Source organism: Bombina bombina, chromosome 1 (assembly GCF_027579735.1).
Source record: "Bombina bombina isolate aBomBom1 chromosome 1, aBomBom1.pri, whole genome shotgun sequence".
Lineage (NCBI taxonomy): Eukaryota > Metazoa > Chordata > Amphibia > Anura > Bombinatoridae > Bombina > Bombina bombina.
The window spans coordinates 693,693,027-693,718,444 of record NC_069499.1 but is presented as its reverse complement, the minus strand read 5'-3'; positions in this window follow the sequence as shown (position 1 = coordinate 693,718,444).

The following is a 25,418-nucleotide window of genomic DNA, read 5'->3' as shown; positions in this document are numbered from 1 at the left end:
GTACCTACGATTGGAAGGAACAACAGTGGATTTTGTAAAAAATGGTGTGCTGTGCTAAATAAGTGCTCCCTAGATCTTCTACTGTTGGTGGTGGAAGAAGTCAGAGCTCTACTGAATAAAGCCAAGGAAGAAATTTTGGTATTTGATACCACAAAGGGTCCCATTCTATTACAGGACCAGAGTGAAAATTGGCTGAATAAGCTTACACATCAAGTGAAAGAATATAAAGATTCCTTGATAGCTTTTAAAAATAAAAAGCTACAACAAGTGATTGAAAACTACAGGGAGAGACAGGTATACAAATGGCTCCTGAGTCCTGAAGAAAGGCAAAGCTATAGGCCTAGGCGACCACGTCGCCAGAGGGTGTACACCAGGAGACAACTTAACACTGTTGATACAAGTTCCGGCTCAGATACATATACACCAGGAATACATGAATATACTGTTCCTTCAACTTCACAGTCACATTTTTTAGGGGTGACTACAAGATCAAGCCACCGAAAAAAAGGAAGAAGACCACATCCAAGAAAGAGTGGGACTCACTGGAAGACCGCCACGACGTGGACAAATAAGGAGAATATAGTACTGAACTTGTCCAACCGTACACTTACCGAAGCAGAACAGAAACTCCTTAACAGAGGCTTGACATTTGTCCCCACTCACAGACCAGATGAATTTGATACATGGTTGGATATTGAGAAGTTTAAAAGAAATCTGAAGTTGAAAGACCATTTCAAAATGATGGAAAATCATGAAAGGGGAAACACCTTTAGAAACAAGAGTACATTTGACCCCCAACACACTGCTGCCAGCATACAAACCTATACAAGACTGGTCCTACAGGATGCAGAAACAATGCAGGAAAAAAAAATTCAGGCATAACATCTCCAAAGAAGAACGTATGGCTATTGAGAGTTTGGCTCGTGATCCCAGTATAGTGATCCATAATGCGGACAAAGGTGGGGCCATTGTGGTCCTGAACTATAAGTATTACAAAGAGGAAATACTCTCACAATTGAATGATAACTTGGTATATCTACCCCTTGTAAGGGATCCAACTAATCAATTCCAAGAACAGATTGATAAGATACTGCTTGAAGGCCTTGCGGAAGGCTGGATTAACAAGGAGACATATGATTGGCTGCGGGTGGTACATCCCATTTGCCCTATTCTTTACACCCTGCCTAAGGTGAACAAGGGCCTGGAGAAACCCCCTGGATGCCCGATTGTGTCGGCTAGAGGATCCCTCCTGAGTCCTTTGGCAAAATGGATTCATTCATTTCTTCAACCATTGGTGAGACACATGAAATCATATGTGAAGGATTCCACTGATGTATTGGGACAACTCACACAGGTACAGGATGTTTCTGCAGATGATTATTTGGTGTCTATGGACATTACAAGCCTCTATACCATCATCCCACATCAGGATGGGATGATGGCAGTCACATATGCTCTTTCTAGACACCCCTATGTAGGGCCTAGTAGTACCTACATAATCAAGATTCTGGAACTATGTTTGACATTGAATTTCTTCAGATTCGAATTGAAATACTACCAACAAATCACAGGGACTGCCATGGGGTCAAACATGGCCCCATCTTATGCGAATGTATTTATGGAATACTTTGAATCCAACATTATGAAGGTATATGAGGTTCCGGAGATCACTAAATATATGAGATATATTGATGACGTCCTGCTGGTTTGGAGAGGAACGGAAGAACATCTATATAATTGGATACAGGATCTGAATAACCTCCCACACCCGGTGAAATTTAAGATGGTGGCCAACAAAGAGTCTATTGACTTTCTCGATCTGAGAATATTTAAGGTGAATAGTCTATTAGAAACCACCATGTATCAGAAACCTACCGACAGGAACTCGCTCCTGTTGGCAAGCAGTAGCCACCCGAAATCTCTCATCAGAGCCATTCCATTGGCACAACTCTACAGGGTAGTGAGAAACAACTCTATACAGAAGAAAGGGGAGGCCCAACTGGAGGAGATGTCTACCAAATTTTTACAGAGAGGCTATACACATGCAGCGATCCAAAAGGCCCACAGAATAGCCAAGGAGACTGAAAGGAGTACATTACTCAAAACTCGAGGGGAGAAGCCGGATGAAAAACGGATGACCTGTATCACTACATATTCACCTAATGTTGGGATTGTTGCAAGATCAGTGAAGGATCACTGGGATCTACTGACTACAGACCAACAATTACCATTCAAAGAATTTCTCCCACCCATGATGGGATATAAAAGAGGACGTAACCTCCAAGATCTTCTGATGAATACTGACCCAAGACAGTCATACACTAAGGACACTTGGCTACAATCTAAGAAACAGGGATGCTTTAAGTGCCTAGGTTGTACAACATGCAATTCGATGATACAGAGTAAAACGTTTCACCACCCACACACCAATAAGAGTTTTAAAATTCAACACCATCTAACCTGCTCTACCCCATTTGTGGTCTACCTGCTTAATTGCATGTGTGGGATCTACTACGTCGGTAAGACGCATGATGACATCAAGAAGAGGATGGCGAACCATCGGAGAGCTATTAGAACCGCACTCAAAGATGGCAAATCGGAACAACCTGTGGCACGCCACTTTTTACAGATGAACCACACTGTGAAGGATCTACGCTTCATACTTATTGATCATGTGCCAACATTGAGACGAGGGTGCAATAGAAAGAAGAGGCTCCTTCAAATTGAAGCTAAGAGGATCCATAGACTGGGAACGGTGCAACCTGGTGGACTTAATACAAATGTGGATTGGCATTGTTTCCTATGATACTTGCCCTGCAGTGAGAACTACTGTGTTGTTTCTACTATACTACCATGCATTATATCAGGGAGAGTCCACGCACATTCTATGGTGCCCCTATGGGTATACTGAGAGTTCACACAGATTCCATTCACCTTAAATCTACCCTTAACACCATACTCTAGGGGACACGAGGCTGATATTTCTAGCTTAAAGTGGAATGTCTGTTGGAGCCTATGTCAAGATCTCCTTATAGGAAGGATGCTAATGGGGGACCTTGTTATGTGGTTATCCAGCTATGTGATGCCTAACACTAACATTGTATTGCCCTGGATAATGGATTAGTCTGCATGGGGAGGCCCCCTGTTACAATTTTGTGACACCTTGAGTATACACAGGAGAATGTGTGCTCACACTTATAGCTATTAGTACAAGGGGGCACCATGGTATTGGTCAATCCATATTGGGCATCAGCTAACACTATGTTTCTGTGTATTATTTATTTGATACACAAGCCTGTAATTAGAACTCACAATTTCGATATCTATAGTGATATTCATGTCCCCATAAGGTATGAGATAATTTGCCCACATGATACCTATTGATATTTCAGTGGGTCAGTAAAGGTCTGCTAACTGTAGGATAGTTTATTTAAGAACATTATTAGTGTGAGGGTGTCGATACAATGTTGGTGTTGATGCCTTGGACAGTCTGCATGACACTAACCGATTTTTGGTCGGTTTTAATAATATCACATGATCCCTTTACAATGCACATAGGTGCTCGCAATACCCGAAGGGTATATTTTCAATTTGATACACATGCATCTTGCTTTTGAGTATCAGCTGAGCTACTATGTTCACTGTTTAGAGGAGTGTAGTGACTGTTGCCATGACAACCTGCCGTCATCATGGATTTGGAGCCGCTGCTTGGTGGGAGTTGTTACGTCAGGTCTTGTTGCCATGGTAATGACTAACACGGCTCTGTGCACGATGAAGGTTTGGATCTCATTGGTTAGTGGCTAATCTACAGGGAGTGCAGAATTATTAGGCAAATGAGTATTTTGACCACATCATCCTCTTTATGCATGTTGTCTTACTCCAAGCTGTATAGGCTCGAAAGCCTACTACCAATTAGGCATATTAGGTGATGTGCATCTCTGTAATGAGAAGGGGTGTGGTCTAATGACATCAACACCCTATATCAGGTGTACATAATTATTAGGCAACTTCCTTTCCTTTGGCAAAATGGGTCAAAAGAAGTACTTGACAGGCTCAGAAAAGTCAAAAATATTGAGATATCTTGCAGAGGGATGCAGCACTCTTAAAATTGCAAAGCTTCTGAAGCGTGATCATCGAACAATCAAGCGTTTCATTCAAAATAGTCAACAGGGTCGCAAGAAGCGTGTGGAAAAACCAAGGCGCAAAATAACTGCCCATGAACTGAGAAAAGTCAAGCGTGCAGCTGCCAAGATGCCACTTGCCACCAGTTTGGCCATATTTCAGAGCTGCAACATGACTGGAGTGCCCAAAAGCACAAGGTGTGCAATACTCAGAGACATGGCCAAGGTAAGAAAGGCTGAAAGATGACCACCACTGAACAAGACACACAAGCTGAAACGTCAAGACTGGGCCAAGAAATATCTCAAGACTGATTTTTCTAAGGTTTTATGGACTGATGAAATGAGAGTGAGTCTCGATGGGCCAGATGGATGGGCCCGTGGCTGGATTGGTAAAGAGCAGAGAGCTCCAGTCCGGCTCAGACACCAGCAAGGTGGAGGTGGAGTACTGGTTTGGGCTGGTATCATCAAAGATGAGCTTGTGGGGCCTTTTCGGGTTGAGGATGGAGTCAAGCTCAACTCCCATTCCTACTGCCAGTTTCTGGAAGACACCTTCTTCAAGCAGTGGTACAGGAAGAAGTCTGCATCCTTCAAGAAAAACATGATTTTCATGCAGGACAATGCTCCATCACACGCGTCCAAGTACTCCACAGCGTGGCTGGCAAGAAAGGGTATAAAAGAAGAAAATCTAATGACATGGCCTCCTTGTTCACCTGATCTGAACCCCATTGAGAAACCGTGGTCCATCATCAAATGTGAGATTTACAAGGAGGGAAAACAGTACACCTCTCTGAACAGTGTCTGGGAGGCTGTGGTTGCTGCTGCACGCAATGTTGATGGTGAACAGATCAAAACACTGACAGAATCCATGGATGGCAGGCTTTTGAGTGTCCTTGCAAAGAAAGGTGGCTATATTGGTCACTGATTTGTTTTTGTTTTGTTTTTTAATGTCAGAAATGTATATTTGTGAATGTTGAGATGTTATATTGTAAAATTTTAAAACAAAAATTTTTTTGCGCTCTAATGCCGACAACAACAAATATTAAAATCTGATAAAAAATATATGCAATCCCAATGGAATTAATCTATTATCAAAAATTGTCCATAAAGTCTCAAAATGGGGATACCAAAAAAGGACTTGACCACAGTACCTTGTAATGGAGAAATTTGTTTAAAGATTAAACTCTTGCAGCTGGTGTCTTGCAGGTTCTTTCCTTAGTTGTGGAATGCTATCCAAACTGGTTCCTCTGGAAAAGAATTAAATTCCAATCTTTGTGCCTCTACAGTGCAGCCTTGTTCCAGCCAGCAATTCACCGGTCTTGGCTCAGAAGTAGTAACATAAAACAAAGAAGAAAAAAAAAAAACAGGCGCACAAGGCACGATTCAAGTGTAAACGTTTTAATAACAAAGTGACACACGCACAGTAATAATTGCACTTACTAGATAAAAATAAATGATATGCATTAAAACAACACTCCTTGGGTCTGCAGCTCCTGTAACAGTGGCACAGATGGTCCTTCTCCTTGCAGCTTTTAGTCAAACAACATCAGGTAATGGTGATCCGGATCCTTAACCTGAGCGTGTGACCAGCTTCTGTAAACAGATTGTTCTGCTTCCAGGTGAAAGGAAGTTGCCTAATAATTTCTCAGGAATAATTTCTCAGGAAAGCTCGTACAGACAAATAGGAAAAATAAGGAAAGAATAATTGAAGCTAAAAAAGATATCTTCAATTTAGCTGAAATTGATCTAGATCAGAACGATATTTCACTTCTCCAAAAGGGTCTCAATTTTGCCCCTAAGTCGAAACCCAATAAATTCGAGATGTTTGTAGACATTCATAAGTATGTGAGGAAACTCACTTTAAAAAGATATTTTTTAAAAAATCCAGAGTATAGAGAGAAAACAAATAAAGAATATTTAGAAGCAGGGGACTTAGGGACCCTTAATATCCTAAAAAACCTGGAAAACTTTGAATATATTCCACCTGACTTAGATTCTAATGATAGCCAGTTAGATCCTTTAAACTTAAATTTATCTATCTATGAAAACGAACCTACAATTCAACACTCCAACTTTAAAGCTAAATCTAGCTTCAATGCAATAGGTGCCCAGGGGGAACAATTATCGGCATTTAATAAATTAATAATAAAAGATATTGAAGAATCCTTTAAAGATGAAAATAAATTTCTTAATAAGAACAATGATAATCTTAGCATTTTAGAAAGAAAGTCCCTCAAGAAATTAGGAGATAATAAAGAAATTATCATTCGCCCGGCCGATAAGGGCGGGGGCATAGTAATCCAAAGAAGGGAGGATTACCTCAAATAGGCTATGAAACTCTTGGGTGATGAAAATACATATCAAATTTTACCAAAGGACCCAACAGAAGCATTTAATAAAGAACTCAATGAATTACTACATAAAGCAAAACTAAAGGGTATATTAAATGATGATGAATACAAATTTATTTATACTCCACAACCCAATATACCAATTATATACCACCTCCCTAAGGTCCATAAAGACCTATTAAACCCCCCGGGAAGACCAATTATTTCCGGGATTGGGTCGATCACAGACAAATTGGCAAAATATGTGGATTTTTTCCTCCAACCGCTGGTAAAATCCACCAAATCTTATATTAAAGATACCAAAGAAGCAATTACCAAATTTGAAGGGATAAATTGGGAGGAAGACATGATTTGGTTAACATGTGACGTTGCGTCACTCTATACATGCATTCCACATTCTAATGGAATTCGACAAGTGGAGTTAGAATTAAAGAATTGGTCGTTTCCATCCGACCACATTGAGTTTTTAGTAGAAAGTATAACATTTATTTTACACAATAACTATTTTAACTTTTTAAACAAATTTTACGTACAAAAAAGAGGGACTGCAATGGGCACCACATTTGCTCCCTCATACGCAAACCTATATGTGAATGCCTTTGAAAATAATTATATATGGAGTAATAATCCCTTTAACAGTAATATTTTAATTTATGCAAGATACATAGACGATGTTATTATTTTATGGAAGGGAGAGCAAGAGCTAATCAGCGATTTTATGAGTCATATAAATAGAAACAATTTTAATCTAACATTCACAGGAAATAGCTCCAAAGAAAAAATAGAGTTTCTAGATTTGACCTTTTTTAAAGATCATCAAGGAAAAGTAGCGGTCAAAAATTACAGGAAGACAACTGATTGTAATAGTTTTATTCAAGCAAGAAGTGCTCACAAAAAAAGTTGGATCAATAATGTTCCTCAAAGCCAATTTTTAAGAATCAAGAGAAATTGCACTCACAACTTAGATTATGATATAGAAGCTAGTATTTTAGAGAAAAAGTTTTTAGATAAAGGTTACAATCCAGAGGTTTTAAAACAAGCAAAATTGAACGTAGCTGATAGGGATAGAAGTTCTTTCTTTCATGATAATAAATCTATTGATAATTCATTACCAATAGGGACCGTGTTGCATGATACTTTAATTGGAGCACAATCAAGTAATAGTAATCCTACAAGATTGGTTACTACATATAATCAAGGCTCTAAAACACTAGAAAATATAATCAAGAAACACTGGCCACTTCTTAAATCAGACCCTGTTTTAGGTCCACATCTGGAAGATAAGCCAACTTTCACATATAAGAAAGGCAGGAGTTTAAAAAACATCCTAGCCCCTAGTAAGATCAAACCTTCCTTAGTAAATAATGTCAATCCAAAAACTGATAATTGGCTAACCAACTGGAAGGGGACCATGAAATGCGGAAAATCAAGATGCAATATGTGCAAACACATAAACAAAGCACCAACATTTCATAATAGTCAGTCCACAGAAACACATACTATCAATTTTAAAAGCAATTGTGATTCAATTTATGTCGTGTATTTGCTAGAATGTGGGTGTGGCCTCCTGTATGTGGGCCGTACAAAAAGGAAAATAAGGCGTAGGACTAACGAACACTTATATAATATCAAAGAAAAAATGGATAACCATAGTGTTCCGAGACATTTTTTAGAGTGCCATGGGAGCAATCCCAGCTCTCTGAAAGTACAAGTAATAGATCAGGTGCCTCATACAAAACCCAATAGACTTTTGACACTAAGAAAATTAGAAACCAGGTGGATTTATAAACTAAAGACATTACAACCCCTAGGATTAAATATTGACATAGATGTGGCAGCATTTGTATAAATCATTCAGGAATGCTTGCTTAACATTTTACTATTTTTTATCATTTTAACATTATTATCATAATTTTATGTATCTGAATGAATTTTAGCATCTTAGTGTTTTTATATTTATTTGGTCTATATACATCCACTCAAACTCCAATAATGGGTGGAATAATGTTCTTTTAAGCAAGGCTCGTTGTTATATGAATTTTTAATTACATAGATTACATGTTTTTATATTTATTCAAATATGAACACTGGGCGATTAATTATTCTTTTAGGTATCATCCGTTATTCAATACACGGATTTTTCATCAGAAAATCTTTATACAAACATCAACAATGGGTGGAATATTGTTCTTTTAGGTATCGTTGGTCTTTTTAACATTGGAATTTTTTATTTCAACTTTTCAGTGTTCTCAGTAGAATAAGTCAGCATTTAAAATTAATATCTATATATTCATACATCCAATCCCGTACAATAGGTAGTTTATTGTTCCTGCAGGGATTATTTGTTTTTTAACACATGGAACTCCTTCAGAAAAACCCAGTGACTATAAACGTTCCTATCAGATAATATAAACATAGTCATTGAATCAGGGATCACTATCAAATCTCATTATGAGAGATACATAGAAAATAAACAGTTTATCATAATATTATAGGCACTTAGCAAAACTCGATTAAATTATTTTCAACAAGTAGAATCAAAATATTCATTCAAGAATCATCACTCTTTCAATATATATGTTTTTGGTTTTTTTAAAGGTTTTTATATGAAACAGATCCTTTTACTTTATTGTGAATATAATATGAATTGATTCAAATACAATTTTTACTACATGAAGAGTAAATATGAATTGTTCCCTAAGGATAACTGCATCAAACTACGAATAATTAATTGATATTTTTATGTTTTCATTCTTGACAATGTATTTTAAGCAGGAATTATAGTGTACTTATCACTCTCTAATGCTTTATTGCGAAGCACGCATTCATTTTTTATTTTTTTATTTTTCAGAGTTTTTTTGTGTATTAAATATGTCAGTGTTACATGTATACTTACTGTGGCAACTCTTTTAAGTAATTAGTATCAAGTTGTTAACACAACTGTGCTCTTTAACGAACATAGCGATGTCAGACTTATTGTTTTTATGCACCCCCTTTTAGCATTGGCTAAACAAACTCACACCTCCTTTTTGATTGGCCATCTTGCCTTTAAAACAAAAAGGCGCACTTTTAACAATATTAAGCCTTTGAAAAAGCCCGGCCGAAGCCGGGGGAAACGCGTCAGGCCAGTCACTACAGACTATCACTCTATTTGGGAAGCAGAACAATCTGTTTACAGAAGCTGGTCACACGCTCAGGTTAAGGATCCGGATCACCATTACCTGATGTTGTTTGACTAAAAGCTGCAAGGAGAAGGACCATCTGTGCCACTGTTACAGGAGCTGCAGACCCAAGGAGTGTTGTTTTAATGCATATCATTTATTTTTATCTAGTAAGTGCAATTATTACTGTGCGTGTGTCACTTTGTTATTAAAACGTTTACACTTGAATCGTGCCTTGTGCGCCTGTTTTTTCTTCTTTGTTGAGATGTTATATTGGTTTTACTGGTAAAAATAAATAATTGAAATGGGTATATATTTGTTTTTTGTTAAGTTGCCTAATAATTATGCACAGTAATAGTCACCTGCACACACAGATATCCCCCTAAAATAGCTATAACTAAAAACAAACTAAAAACTACTTCCAAAACTATTCAGCTTTGATATTAATGAGTTTTTTGGGTTCATTGAGAACATGGTTGTTGTTCAATAATAAAATTAATCCTCAAAAATACAACTTGCCTAATAATTCTGCACTCCCTGTAGGACCACGCCCCTTGTTGAACACGCTGAGCTGAGCGTGGTAAGTAATGGCGGATTGAGGTGCCGTTAATTGCGATTGTCAAACATTACTTTGAATAATCAGCTCTCCTTTCCCAAATAATGATATGGTTTTTCTTTTCTGTATATGTGAGTGTCTGATGTGCTAATTCCTTGTTGCGCTTTATAAAGGTTGTATTGACCATCAATGCAGTTTGTTTGAAATAGATCCATATCCATATATTAAGTTGTCACTTTTCTATTATATCACAACATATTGGTTTTATTATACTTGGCACATCTGTTGTATTATTAATGAAATTACACTAATGTTGATCTACTCTGATGATTTGTTTATGTACATCTCCTATTGATTTGATTTGATGTACTGGATTGGCTGAATTAAGATGGGGGAGGGATTTACTGGGTATTTAACACTGTTTGTATCACATTTTTGATTGTCTGAAGAAGGGGTGAATGCCCCGAAACGTCACTGCCTAAGAAAGTGTGCTGTATTTAAATCTAGTGAGTGCTTATTACCTGATCGGATTGAATATTACTTTAAGCACCCTGGTCTGTGCTTGTGGTTGGCAAGTGAGAGTGCACTACTTGGATTCAGTGTATATATATATATATATATATATATATATATATATATATATATATATATATATATATATAAAAGTATTTATGTGTTTTACTGTATACATACATACATATTTCACATTCCAATGTTCTTCACTTACAGGGTAATGTATTTTTATTGTAAATACATTTCTATATATATATCTATACTTGTATATGTATTGCTATAGATATATAGGTATAGATATCTGTTTTACATTAAAAGTATCAGATATATGTAGAAATATATATTTAATAATAAAAAATGCATTCATTTCTTTGTGAAGAAGATAGGAATGCTAAATATGCTTAATGCGCATCAGGGTTCACAATTTAGGATTAACATGGTCAGGTTAGTGCATATTAAGAATTGCTATCTTCAAGTACGTATTATTAAAATATTAAACTATTAAAAAAACTAATTAAAATTACTATACATATTGTAAAATATTGTATATATATATATATATATATATATATATATATATATATATATATATACTGTATATAACAGAACATTTAATACTTTAATACAATAAAATGCATTGAAGATAGCAATTATTCAGGTACAGTAACAAGACCATGTTAGTCCTAAATTGCGAACCCCTATGCCTGTTATGCATATTTTACATTCCTATTTTCTTAACAGAGAAAAGAATGTACTTTATATATATTATATATATATATATATATATATATATATATATATATATATATATAGTATATATAAATGATATGGTTCATGTGAAATACATATCTATACCTATACATCTATAGGAATAGAAATACAGGTATAGCCATATACAGATATATATATACATATAGAAATATTTAATTACAATAAAAAGTACATTGTTCCGTATGTGAAGAAAATATATCAGTGGCATACTTAGGTTTTGTGCTGCCCTAGGCACTCAAAATTCTGCTGCCCCCCCCCCCCCCCCCGCTAGATTTTAGGCGGTTTTTCGGCCACAATATTTTTTGGTAAGGAATTGTGAGTTTTTTATGGAAATGTTCACCAGGACTTGCATTTGTGTATATATATATATATTTATATACACACACAAATTGCCGTTCCCTTGCCTTAGATTTTTTTTTATTATTCACTAAAAGGTAAATTGCAGTTTAAAAATCTAGGTCAAAATAGACCAACCAGAAAAATTCTCCAATTCAGCTCATTATCCAAATCAGCTATCTTAGTCTAGATTTTGCAATTCTCCTGCAATTCACTCTTTAGTGTATATCCCTGAGAGTGTGAGTATGTGAGAGACACAGACAGGTTTATTCACTAAAGGGTGAATTGCAGGAGAATTTCAAAATCTTGGACAAAATAGCGAACTGGAAAAATCCCCTATTTTAGCTCATTATCCAAATCAGCTATCTTGGTCTAGATTTTAAAATTCTCCTGCAATTCACTCTTTAGTGAATAGACCTGAGAGTGTCTGTATGTGAGAAAGACATCATTATCATGTCATTATCAAAAGAATGCCCCTGATTTGCAGCTTAATTAATAAAGAATTTTAAAAGTATAGGGCTCCAATTAATTTGTGTGAAATTTGTTTAATAGTAAATTACCCTGAGATACAGTCTCACTCATACACACACCTGCACACTCTCAGACTCACACTCTTCCCCATCAGATGCCTATAGTATATACTCACGCTCAATCCCCATCAGTCACTCAGACTCACAATCTCACCCACCTCAGATGCACATCCCCACACCATCTTTCCCTTGCTTCAGACGCACTTCCCCACTCCCCCTTCCTTGAGACGTGTCAGGCAGTGTCCACCTTCCCCTCAGATACGCTACCCCCTTCCCACCAGGAACACAGCCTCCCTCCCACCCATTCTCCCATCAGTTGCTGTTGCATATAGGGCACTTCCGTTCCCCCCTCCCCAGCAGGTACACAGGGCTCTCTCTTTCCCCCCACTAAGCCGGTACACAGGGCTCCCCACCTTCAAGAAACTAACTTACCTGTTCTGCAGAAATGTAAGTCCCACGATGCTGCTCTCTGGGGGAACACAGCCTCCCACCCCTTTCTACCATCAGTTGCATATAGGGCACTTCCATTCCCCCCTCCCTGGCAGATACACAGGGCTCTCTCTTCCACCACCAGCAAGCAGCTACACAGGGCTGTCACCACCAAAAAACTACCTTACATGTCCTGCAGAAATATCAGTCCCACAATACTGCTCTCTATGAATCTTCCACTTCCTAAATAAAACAGGATGCTTGTGGGGGGCGGAGTCACCTACCGGCAGCTTTCAGTTTCTGACTGTGAAGACTGCAGACTCGGAGCACACTGTGCAGGGGCTGGTTAGGGGAGATTTAAACACCCCATCGGCTCATAGAGTGTGAAAGCGCCCCATCAAGCTGGTGCCTGAGGGCAAGTGCCCCCCTCTGACTCCCCCTTGCTAGGCCACCTCCGCCGGGCTCCTCAGGGAGCACTTTTTCTATTATTACCTGGGGCTGCCCTGTCAAAATGAAAAACATTGTTTTTAAAGCCTGGCCAAATATTAAGTGCAGTGGCCAGGTGCCGCCCCCCAAAATCTGACGCTCTAAGCACCGGCCTTGTTAGCCTATGCATTGATACACCCCTGAAATATATATATATATATATATTCATAATTCATGTCAGCTTTAGTGCACCTAGTTAACGTGCATGCTCTCCACTCGTAATCTAGCCCACTGTCAGAGACTGATTGCATTGTACATAATACAATTACTGGACTTTTTTCATGTCAGATACTGTTGCGTTTTGGGAATTTGATCAAAAGGAAATTTTAAGAATCTAATTAATTGTTTTACATATTTATTAAAAGTGTACTTAAAAATAAAACCCTGTTATTTTTAAGCATATTCTTTTATAAAAAATTATTTTAATGAACCTTATATAGGGTAATAGTGTGTTCAAGAATTTAATCACTAATAATATTTAGAGGCTCTTTAACTGTTTTAACTTAAGAACAGTTATTTCATAGTCTGCATTTAGCTTGTTTTGCAAAAAAGGTCTGCTGGATATATGTTGTTTCACATTATATACATAAAAGCACCTCCTAATTCAGTAACAATTTGGAAATATTTGAAGAACCTTATTTATTTTATCGATCACAATTACATCATATTATTTTCTGCTTATCCTGAAAGAAAAAAAAAAAACTGTTAATTAGTTGCCTGTTTTTTTTATTTGTGGTAGATTTAAAGAAGTAAAAAAATAAATCATTATCAGTTTTCTTCATATGTTCAAAAAAATGTGTATGTCAAATATATATCGCTGTACATATATAATAGAAATGTGCAGTCATTTCATAATTAAATGAAAGTGCATCACAAACAATAAAAAATACAAAATACAAATTATAATAATTAATAGTCCATTAAATTAAAGAAAGTATTAACCAATGTATATATGAATGAAATGTGTTCTTAAATGTGTTTTTCCATTATGCATTTAAATACCTGATGTTAAAGGGACAGACTAGGCCAAAATAAACTTTCATGATTCAGATAGGGCATGTAATTTTAAACAATTTTCCAATTTACTTTTATCACCAATTTTGCTCTGTTCTCTAGGTATTTTTAGTTGAAAGCTTAACCTAGGAGGTTCATATGCTAATTTCTTAGACCTTGAAGGCCACCTCTTTTCAGAATGCATTTTAACAGTTTTTCACCACTAGAGGGTGTTAGTTCACGTATTTCATATAGATAACACTGTGTTCGTGCACGTGAAGATATCTGGGAGCTGGCACTGATTGGCTAAACTGCAAGTTTGTCAAAAGAACTGAAATAAAGAGGCAGTTTGCCGAGGCTTAGATACAAGATAATGACAGAGGTTAAAAGTATATTATTATAACTGTGTTGGTTATGCAAAACTGGGGAATGGGTAATAAAGCGATTATCTATCTTTTAAAACAATAAAAATTCTGGTGTAGACTGTCCCTTTAAGTGATGCAAGTAGATAGTTATCTAATAAAACAAAACCAGGAAGTGCAGGCATTTAATTAAGTTTCATCAGCCTATCAGTGTCAAGTTTGACAGTGATGTGTGATGCTTTCTTTCCCAGTCTTGACAGCATATAATGTCATGCCTCTGTAGCTCTAGCCTCAGACATACCTTGAACAGTGAGCTAGCAGTCAGTTTATACGAAAGTGGCTTATCTCTCCGAGGAAGCTATTGCCTGCTTGAATTTCTGCTTTTACATAGATAAACTATCTGGAGTGTATTTCTTAAAAATGTTTTTCCTATAAATTAAGACATATTTATTTTATTTTTTTGTAAAAAAATGCTACTTCTTTTTTCTTTCTCAGAAATGCAAATGCTAATGAAGCCCTACGACATGCTAATACTGCTAAAGGAAAATATACACTGCTACCATTTTAGCTTTCAGATAACAAAGTCATTGATTATATTGTTGAGCCTCACAATAATTTTGTGAGCGTTATTTATCACATTGGTGCTAACAAAGTTGTTTGCACTAGCACAATGTCTACAAAAATAATAACATAAAAGAATACACATTACCTCTCTAACAACTGCCCTATCACATTGATAACCCCTAAACTGCCAGAACCCCACATTGCAAAATTCTGCCATGGCTAAACCGTCCTCTGTTACAAACCATTTAACTTGCACAACACTCAATTACAACCCCCCATATTATCAACTCCAAAACTGCCAAAACTCTCAATAGTAAAACACCTTATATTAAACTCCAGTCTGTTATTAACATCTAAATTGCATTACTAAACATGTGAATTCAGCCTGGGATTGGACTTAAATTAGAATCCTGAAGGATAAGTTTTCTCTGTTTTGCTTTGTTTGTTTTGTTAATTTGTACCAAAACAAAGGGGCAGGAAACTGAGGAAAGGAGAAATCAGCTGGTCTGAACGCTAAGGTGTGAGTTTTACTAATAATTAATGCTAGGGACAACAAGTCAAGCATTAAATGCCCTACAGCCTTGTCAAAGACAGTTTTAATATAGCATGGGGAGGTGGGAGACTTGGGGAAGCTCAGAAATTTGTATTTTTTAGGTACTTACCTGACCTCGCTCCAGCAAAGGGATCCTGCTTCAGTTTTTCTCCATTTGGAACTAGAAGCCTGTCTCCTGCAGTGGCTGCTGCTTTCCTTAGATGTGTGCAGCTGTGTGCTGTGCTTATTTAAAGTTGCCATACCTAATTTCAGGGACACCAACCTAAATGGCTACAGGTGAGGGGTTACTATATAAATCCACTCAGGCCATCACTCTGGGTTGAGTTATTGAGTAGCTACTCCTTGCACTTACCTGCTCTCATCTCTTCTTGTATCCTGTGTTGCAACAATATTGTACTTACCTTGTTCATGAAACCATTTAACTGAATCCTGCTGCACTTTCCTGCACTTATCCAAGTACAATCTCACCAAATGTACCTGTTGGGTTTCCTCTGCCTACTGAGTCTTCTGTACTTGCTGTACCAGTGGTAGAATCCAGTTGTACCAGCTGCAACTACCATATACCCCATGACACTCTCATTAACTGTACCTGCTGGGTTCCCAGTGCCTGATGAGCCTCCTTTACTTTCTGTACCAGTGGCAGCTTTCCTGAATCCTTCAGTACCAACTGCACTAGTATCACTTAGTATTCTGTGACAGCCTCACCAACTATACCTGCTGAGTTTCATGTGCCTGCTGAATCTCTTGTACTAGTTTTACCAGTGGCATCCTGCTGTACCAGCTGCACCTACCTGGTATCCCAAGGCAGCCTCACCAACTGTACCTGCTGGCAGGGCCGTCTTTAATATTGACTGGACCCTGGGCTTAAATATTCTTGCCCCCCCCCCACCCCATGCAATTTCGCTCTCCACCCCAACATCCCAAAAAACAACTAAATCAATTTATTTTTAAAAATAGAAATATTAGCCCAGCAGTGAATCATCCACTGCTGGGCTAATAATTTTTTTAATTTTTGCAATATGTGAAACTAAACCTAAGCAGTGCTAATAAGTAAATAAATATATGAATTCCTCCACTATGGATTCATTTAATATGCTTTTGAATGTGATTCTGGTATGAGGTTAGCTGTTTAAAGAGATTTAGGACAGTCAACAGGAGCAAAGCAAGGTAAAGACTGAGGAGGAAGCATGGAGGTGCAGACAAATATAAGTTTACTGACTGGAACAGCAGAACTACTATGGGAAGCTGTAAACTCTGAGATAGAGAGAAAACAAAAACTATAAAAATAAACCTTACATTAATGTGTGAAGTATCAGCATGACACTATACATGAGCCACAGCAGCACATGTCCTTTCCTTGCTAGGAACAAGTTCCCTCTCACCCTGTACTAGACAATGCTGCATGGGGAGGGGCATGTGTGCACTCACGTATTCTTCTCACTGACACCTTTCTACAAAGCACTGTTCCCCTAACACACTTCAGTTAGTTGATCTTAGGGCCACAGCAGAAAGAGCAGGGCTAAGGGGACCAGCAAACTGGATGCTGTCTGCCCAAGGCTGCATGGATACAGTGTGAGACAAGTCACACAGCCTCAACACTGAAGAGAGCAGTGTGTGCAGCTGCACAGATGCTCGCCTCGAATCCTCACGTGCCTGCTGCTCCAGCTTTCTGCTGCATGTCAGCCCTACCCAGAAACAATCCCCACCATCAGAACAGTTACCTGGTAACAGTGGTAACCCCAGCAGGACCTTTTCTGATGCAGTGGGATTGGCTGGATGCTGAGTTAGGGCTTAGCATTCAGTGCTGCACAGTGCACATCTAAAACAGCACATGGCAATAGCTTGGCATGTCACTTGACACCGGCACGGTCTGGCACAGTTTCTCACAAATAAATATAAGCAGCGAACTTTTGACTGTGACAGTATCAGGACTGACTGTGTGTGTTCCCCGTGTCACATCAGCAATATGAACACTTGGGCCCCTCAACAAAGACTGGACCCTGGGCAGCGGCCCCTTTTGCCCTGTGTTAAAGATGGCCCTGCCTTCTGGGTTTCATGTGCATCTCCTCTACTAATTTTACGAGTGGCAACTTGCCTGATTCCTGCTGTACCTGCTGCACTGACCTAATCTCCCAAGGCAGCCTCACCAACTGTACCTGCTGGGTTTTCTGTGCCTGCTGGTCCTCTTGTACTTATTTTACCAGTGGCAGCTTGCATGGATCCTGCTGTACCAACTGCACTTTATCAAAAATGCAACACTCTCTGCTATTACAGCTCAAAGGGCAAAAAAGAACAATATGAATTGGGTTAAAAAGGGTATTATTTTATTCTTAAATATCTTACTTTAAAATATATTAAGATCTAAATAGATATATGATCAAACATCCTTAAAAATTGCAATTGACATTGAAGGGACAGGAAACCACACATATTTAATTCATGATTTGGATGCATACAATTTTAAACCAATTTCCAATTTACGTGTACTTTTATTATCAAATTTGCTTCATTTTCTTGTTATCCTTTGCAGAAGGAACAGCATTGCACCACTGACAGCTAGTTGAACACATATACGCCTAGATTTAGAGTTTTGTCGGTAAAGGTATTACGAGTTGTCTGAATGGCTGCGTTAGCCTCAGAAAAGTGAGCGTTGACCATAATTTAGCTCCACTTCAACCCTCAATAGCAGCGTTGCTTACGGTAGCGGTAAGCTGGAAAAACGTGCTCGTGCACGATATCCCCATTGGAAACAATGTGGCTGAGCTGGTTGAAAAAAAAAAAACAGCGTTCAGCTCCTAACCCAGCCCCATTGCTTCCTATGGGGAAACACTCTCTAAGTCTACACCTAACACCCTAACATGAACCCCCGAGTCTAAACACCCCTACCTTACACTTATTAACCCCTAATCTGCCGCCCCCACTATTGCTGACACCTACATTATATTATTAACCCCTAATCTGCCGCTCCAGACACAGCCGCAACCTACATTATAGCTATGAACTCCTAATCTGCTGCCCCTAACATTGCCGACACCTATATTATATTTATTTATCCCTAATCTGCCCCCCCCAACGTCGCCGCCACCTACCTACACTTATTAACCCCTAATCTGCTGACCGGACATCGCCGCCACTATAATAAATGTATTAACCCCTAAACCGCTGCACTCCTGCCTCGCAAACACTATAATACATTTTATTATCCCCTAATTTGCCCTCCCTAACATCGCCGCCACCTACCTACAATTATTAACCCCTAATTTCCTGCCCCCAACGTTGCCGCTACTATAATAAACTTATTAACCCCTAAACCTAAGTCTAATCCTAACTCTAACACCCCCTAAATTAAATATAATTTAAATAAAACGAACTAAATTTACTATCATTAAATAAATTATTCCTATTTAAAACTAAATACCTATAAAATAAAACCTAATATAGCTACAATATAACTAATAGATACATTGTAGCTATTTTAGGATTTATTTTTATTTTACTGGCAACTTTGTATTTATTTTAACTAGGTACAATAACTATTAAATAGTTAATAACTATTTAATAGCTACCTAGTTAAAATAATTACAAAATTACCTGTAAAATAAATCCTACCCTAAGTTACAAAAATACCTAACACTACACTATCAATAAATTAATTAAATAAATTACCTACAATTATCTAAACTAAAATACAATTAAATAAACTAAACTATAATACAAAAAAACAAACACTAAATTACAGAAAATAAAAAATTAGAAGTTTAAACTAATTACACCTAATCTAAGCCCCCTAATAAAATAAAAAAGCCCCCCAAAATAATAAAATTCCCTACCCTATCCTAAATTACAAAGTAATCAGCTCTTTTACCAGCCAATCAGATTGAAGTTCAATCCAATTGGCTGATCCAATCAGCCAATCGGATTGACCTCGCATTCTATTGGCTGTTCCGATCAGCCAATAGAATGCGAGGTCAATCAGATTGGCTGATTGAATCAGCCAATCAGATTTTTCCTCCCTTAATTCTGATTGGCTGATAGAATCCTATCAGCCAATCGGAATTCGAGGGACGCCATCTTGGATGGTGCCATTTAAAGGAACCGTCATTCGTCGGAAGTCAGCGGCCAGGATGGATGTTCCGCGTCAGAGGTCTTCAGGATGCTGCCGCTCCACTCCGGATGGATGAAGATAGAAGATTCCGCTTGTATGAAGACTTCAATTGGATGGAAGACCTTTTCTGCCCCGCTTGGATGAAGACATCAGCCGAATGGAAGACCTCTTCTGCCCCGCTTGGATGAAGACTTCAACCGGATGGAGGACCTCTTCTGCCCCGCTTGGATGAAGAATTCGGCTCAGCTGGGTGAAAACGACTCAAGGTACGGAGATCTTCAGGGGGTTAGTGTTAGGTTTTTTTAAGGGGGGTTTGGGTGGGTTTTAGAGTAGGGGTATGTGGATGGTGGGTTGTAATGTTGGGGGGGGTTATTTTATTTTTATTTACAGGTAAAAGAGCTGATTACTTTGGGGCAATGCCCCGCAAAAAGCCCTTTTAAGGGCTGGTAAAAGAGTAGATTACTTTGTAATTTAGGATAGGGTAGGGAATTTTATTATTTTTGGGGGCTTTTTTATTTTATTAGGGGGCTTAGATTAGGTGTAATTAGTTTAAACTTCTTGTGATTTTTTATTTTCTGTAATTTAGTGGGGGGGGGTTGTATTATAGTTTAGTTTATTTAATTGTATTTTAGTTTAGATAATTGTAGGTAATTTATTTAGTTAATTTATTCATAGTGTAGTGTTAGGTGTATTTGTAACTTAGGCTAGGATTTATTTTACAGGTAATTTTGTAATTATTTTAACTAGGTAGCTATTAAATAGTTATTAACTATTTAATAGCTATTGTACTTAGTTAAAATAAATACAAAGTTGCCTGTAAAATAAATATAAATCCTAAAATAGCTACAATGTAACTATTAGTTATATTGTAGCTATATTAGGGTTTATTTTATAGATAAGTATTTAGTTTTAAATCGGAATAATTTATTTAATGATAGTAAATTTTTGTTTGTTTTATTTAAATTATATTTAATTAAGGGGGTGTTAGGGTTAGGGTTAGACTTAGGTTTAGGGGTTAATAACTTTATTATTATAGTAGCGGTGACGTTGGGGGCGGGAGATTAGGGGTTAATAATTGTAGGTAGGTGGCAGCAATGTTACGGAGGGCAGATTAGGGGTTAATAAAATGTATTATAGTGTTTGCGATGTGGGGGGTGCCTCGGTTTAGGGGTTAATAGGTAGTTTATGGGTGTTAGTGTACTTTATAGAACAGTAGTTAAGAGCTTTATGTTCCGGCGTTAGCCCATAAAACTCTTAACTACTGACTTTTTTTTTGCAGTAGGAGTCTTGGCAGTAGAGGGTGTACCGCTCAATTCTTCCAAGACTTGTAATACCGGCGTTAGGCAAATCCCATAGAAAAGATAGGATACGCAATTGACGTAAGGGGATTTGCGGTAGCCTTTCCTGTCTGACTCTAAATATCAGCGGGCGTTAAAAAGCAGCGTTAGGACCCCTTAACGCTGCTTTTTAACCCTAACGCAGAACTCTAAATCCAGCCCTTAGTTAGCCAATCACAAGATTCAAATGTGTTCAGGCACCAATCAGCAACTAGCCCCCACTTGTATAGGATTTGTCTGTATTCTTTTTTAACAAGGGATACCAACAATAGAAGTGAATTTAAAAGTGTCTTAAAATTACATGCTTCTATATGAATCACGCAAGTTCCATTTTGACTTTCCTATCCCTTTAAAGATGCCACTTCTACTTAGTGTGTTTTTCTCATTGCTTTTCTGGGACTTTCTACATCCACCTCATTTTCCTCTAAGCCTGATTTTCTCATTGTTATTAATGGTGCCAGTGTTATCTCCTCCTGAATTAATTAGTTTGTCCTTCCTTGTTTCTTTGGACTTGTCCCTAAAAAACGATTACTACTACCCTCTCTGCGTGGGTTACTAACTTCTTCTATTTTAGAATAATCTTACAGGATTGAGAACCTATTATAAGTTGGTACTCTCCATTCTCTATGAGATCTATTATTCCTCCATGTGACCCCATCTTCATAATTATTCTGCCACCATGAAACTTTATTATAAAACAGCTTTCTATCCCTATTCCAACTATTCAATTCTCTTAGTATCTCTTGCAGGGTTAAAGTTGTTTCGATATATATTATTTACAGGGGTTCCCTTCCTATTAGTTTTTTTTTTTTAGTGTTTTTATTTCCCTTCTAGAGTCTTCTACATTATCTTCTTTAGGTTCACTATGTGCAGGGTCGCTATTTATTTCCATGTTATAGTCATTCTCATCTCTTTGTAGTTTTCTTTGTTTGATCTTTTTTATGTTCATATTTGTCTCTTTTATTCTGTTTATAATCTCTTTTTGTGTTTCTCTATATTCCATACTATCTTTTTTTTTTGTTCCAATGTGCTTTTTATCTAATTTATTCTTCCTCCAATATTTCCTAGACTTATTTTTCTAGATTTTTTTTTAATAATCTCAATCAGAGTAAAAGAGACTGATTCAAAAGCAGAATACCATTTTTTTCTGTAAATCCCCTTCCAATGTGAACGTGCATTCCTTTGCAAATCTCAGACCCCTAGGGATAATTTTTGCTGCTGCATATTTCTCTAAGAAAGACACTTCTAAATGCTATTTTACTTCCTTAAACAAAGAGTTTTTCTAATTTTCCCATTAGACTCATTAAATCTTCATAGCACATAACCAAGAAAAAAAATGTGGTTTTGGGCTTAGAAATTGAAGTGCGTAATAACGACATAATTACTGCAATCCATTTTATAGCAATGGACAACAACAATACTCACCCTAACCCTGAAAGTTAGAATTTAAACATGAAAAATTTAGACATTCCCCAATTTTGTGCCTCAATTACAGATAGGAAAGCCTCAGAGAATACATTAATAGTACCTTATTTGACACATTATTCGACTGACCATAAAGTCATGGAAAGAATTCATAAAGAAAACATTGGCACTTTATCAGAACAGACTCCATTATGGGCACTAAAATATCAGATACACATAGATTTATATATAGATGAACAAACAATTTTAAATATATTTTAGCACCAAGTGAATTTAAGTCAGAAAACAGGACATGAAAAGCTGTTGACCATACCAATATGCTGTAGATCATATCAATATAGCAACAAAATTAAAGAACTCCAATCTACTCAGAAAGGGCAAATCTTTTGAATAAACAAAACATATAGGTGCATAGATAAAGGGTTTATCTATATGATAAAATGTTTGTGCAACTTACAATATTTAGGAGAGACAATGATAACTTTGAGAGAAAGAATATGTGCACGCTTATGCAATATAGACTTTTATTTAATATATAGGAAATCAACTATAATATTGTCATAGCGTATACTGTTGCCCTGTAAGACTCCAGACTATATCTGTAACACTGAGTGAAAGGGAGCCGCCAATGAGTGAGAACATAGGTAGTGGTACATTTCTACTTTTTGGCGCATGAAAAGAGTCAGTTATAGACTCCAAAAGCAACCTATTAGTTCCCCTGTGGGGTTCCACAAGTGCAGAGAGCTGAGGGACACCATAATGTAAAAGGCAGTGAAACTACAAGGGATCGGAACAAAAGCTGTTACAATATTACGATTGGATTGTAAAAGTATTGAAGTAAGGGAACACATAGCCGCCCTGCCCCACTTCCGACACCCACCTGGTCAGTGACATAAGGAACGCCAATACAGAGGGTGAACACGACTGCTAGAATTGCTGCAACAAGAAAGCGGTTTAATAGACTGATGACAGATGAATGAGTTTAGATAAAAGTACACCAACAACACAGGGTCATCACTTTTTTACTGTATAACAACTGGAATAAGTATTGGAACACTTGAAGGGTCTTTTTACTTTATTTTTCAACTAAGGTGTGCCTTTCAACATACAGCATATTATATAGGGAGACATACCTAATCTGACTATGGACTGAATTTGTGTGTGATAATATCAATGTCACTTGCAACTTTTAAGGATGTTTGATCACATATCTATTAAGATCTTTACGTTATTTTAAAGTAAACTATTTAAGAATAAAATAATCCACTTTTTAACATGATCCATATTGTTAGTTTTTCCCCCTTTAGCTATAAGCCTTGAGAATGTAGCATTGTTTTCTATTTAGACTTTAAGCTCTAATACTGTTTTGAGGCCATTTTATTTACTCTCTTGGAAAATAAGGGGTGTCCTAGTGCAACCCATTCTCATTTGTACCAGCTGCACTTACCTGGTATCCTGTGATAGCCCTGCCAACTGTATCTTCTTGGTTTTATGTGCCTGCTGAGCCTTCTGTGCTTGCTGTACCAGTGGCAGCTTACCTGAATCCTGCTGTACCAACTGCACTTTCCTTGTTTCCCCTACTAGCATCACCAACAGTACCTGCTGGATTTTCTGTGCCTGCTGAGTTTTCTGTACTTGCTGTGCATATAGCAGCTTTCCAGAATCAGCTGCAAATACCTGATAACCCATAACAGTCTCACCAAATTTACCAGCTGGGTTTCCTGTGCCTGCTGAGCCTCCTATACTTGTTGTACCAGTGGCAGCTTACCTGAAGACTGCTGTACCAGCTGCACATACCTGGTATCCTGTACCAACCTTACAACCTGTACCTGCTGGACTTTGTTCCTCCTTTACCCATTTGTACTTATATATAGCTGTGGAAAAAATGAAGAGGCCACTGCAAAATTATCAGTTTCCCTTTGTTTTACTATTTATAGGTAGGTGTTTGAGTAAAATTAACATTTTAGTTTTATTCTATAAACTACTGACAACATTTCAAGGTTTCTCCCAAATTCAAAATAAAAATATTGTCATTTAGAGCATTTACTTGCACAAAATGAAAACTGGTCAAAGTAACAAAGATGCAGTGTGTTCAAATAATGCAAATAAAACAAGTTCATTTTCATTTTTAAACAACTCAATACTAATGTTTTAACTTAGCAAGAGTTCAGATATCAATATTTGGTGAAATAACCCTGATTTTCAATCACAGCTTTCATACGACTTGGTATGATCTCCACCAGTCTTTCACATTACTGTTGGGTGACTTTATGCCACTCCTGGCACAAAAATTCATGCACCTTGGCTTTGTTTTATGGCTTGCGACCACCCATCTTCCTCTTGATCACATTCCAGAGGCATTCACCCCAGATTTACAACAATCCTCTACCAAATTTCACAGTGGAAGCAAGACATTCTGGCTTGTAGGCCTCTCCAGTTCTCCGTCTAACCATTAGATGACCAGGTGTTGGGCAAAGCTGAAAATTAGACCCATCAGAGAAGATGAACTTCCTCCAGTCCTCTATGGTTCAATCCTTATGGTCTTTTGCAAACCTTAGCCTGGCTCTTTTTTGCTTCTCATTGATGAAGGACTTTTTTGAGTTTTGCATGACTTTAGCCCTTCCCCTAGGAGCCTGTTTTGAACCTTCCTTGTCATGCAAGCATTTTTGAAACTTCCTTGTCATGCACTTTACCCCAACTGCCATTTTCCATTCTTTTTGTAGGTCACTTTATCTCATCCTACAGGTATTGATGGATGTTCAAATGAGTTGGAGGTCATTCCAGGCAGTGGAGAGTCATCTTTGCCCTCTGCCAATCTGTAGCTTTGT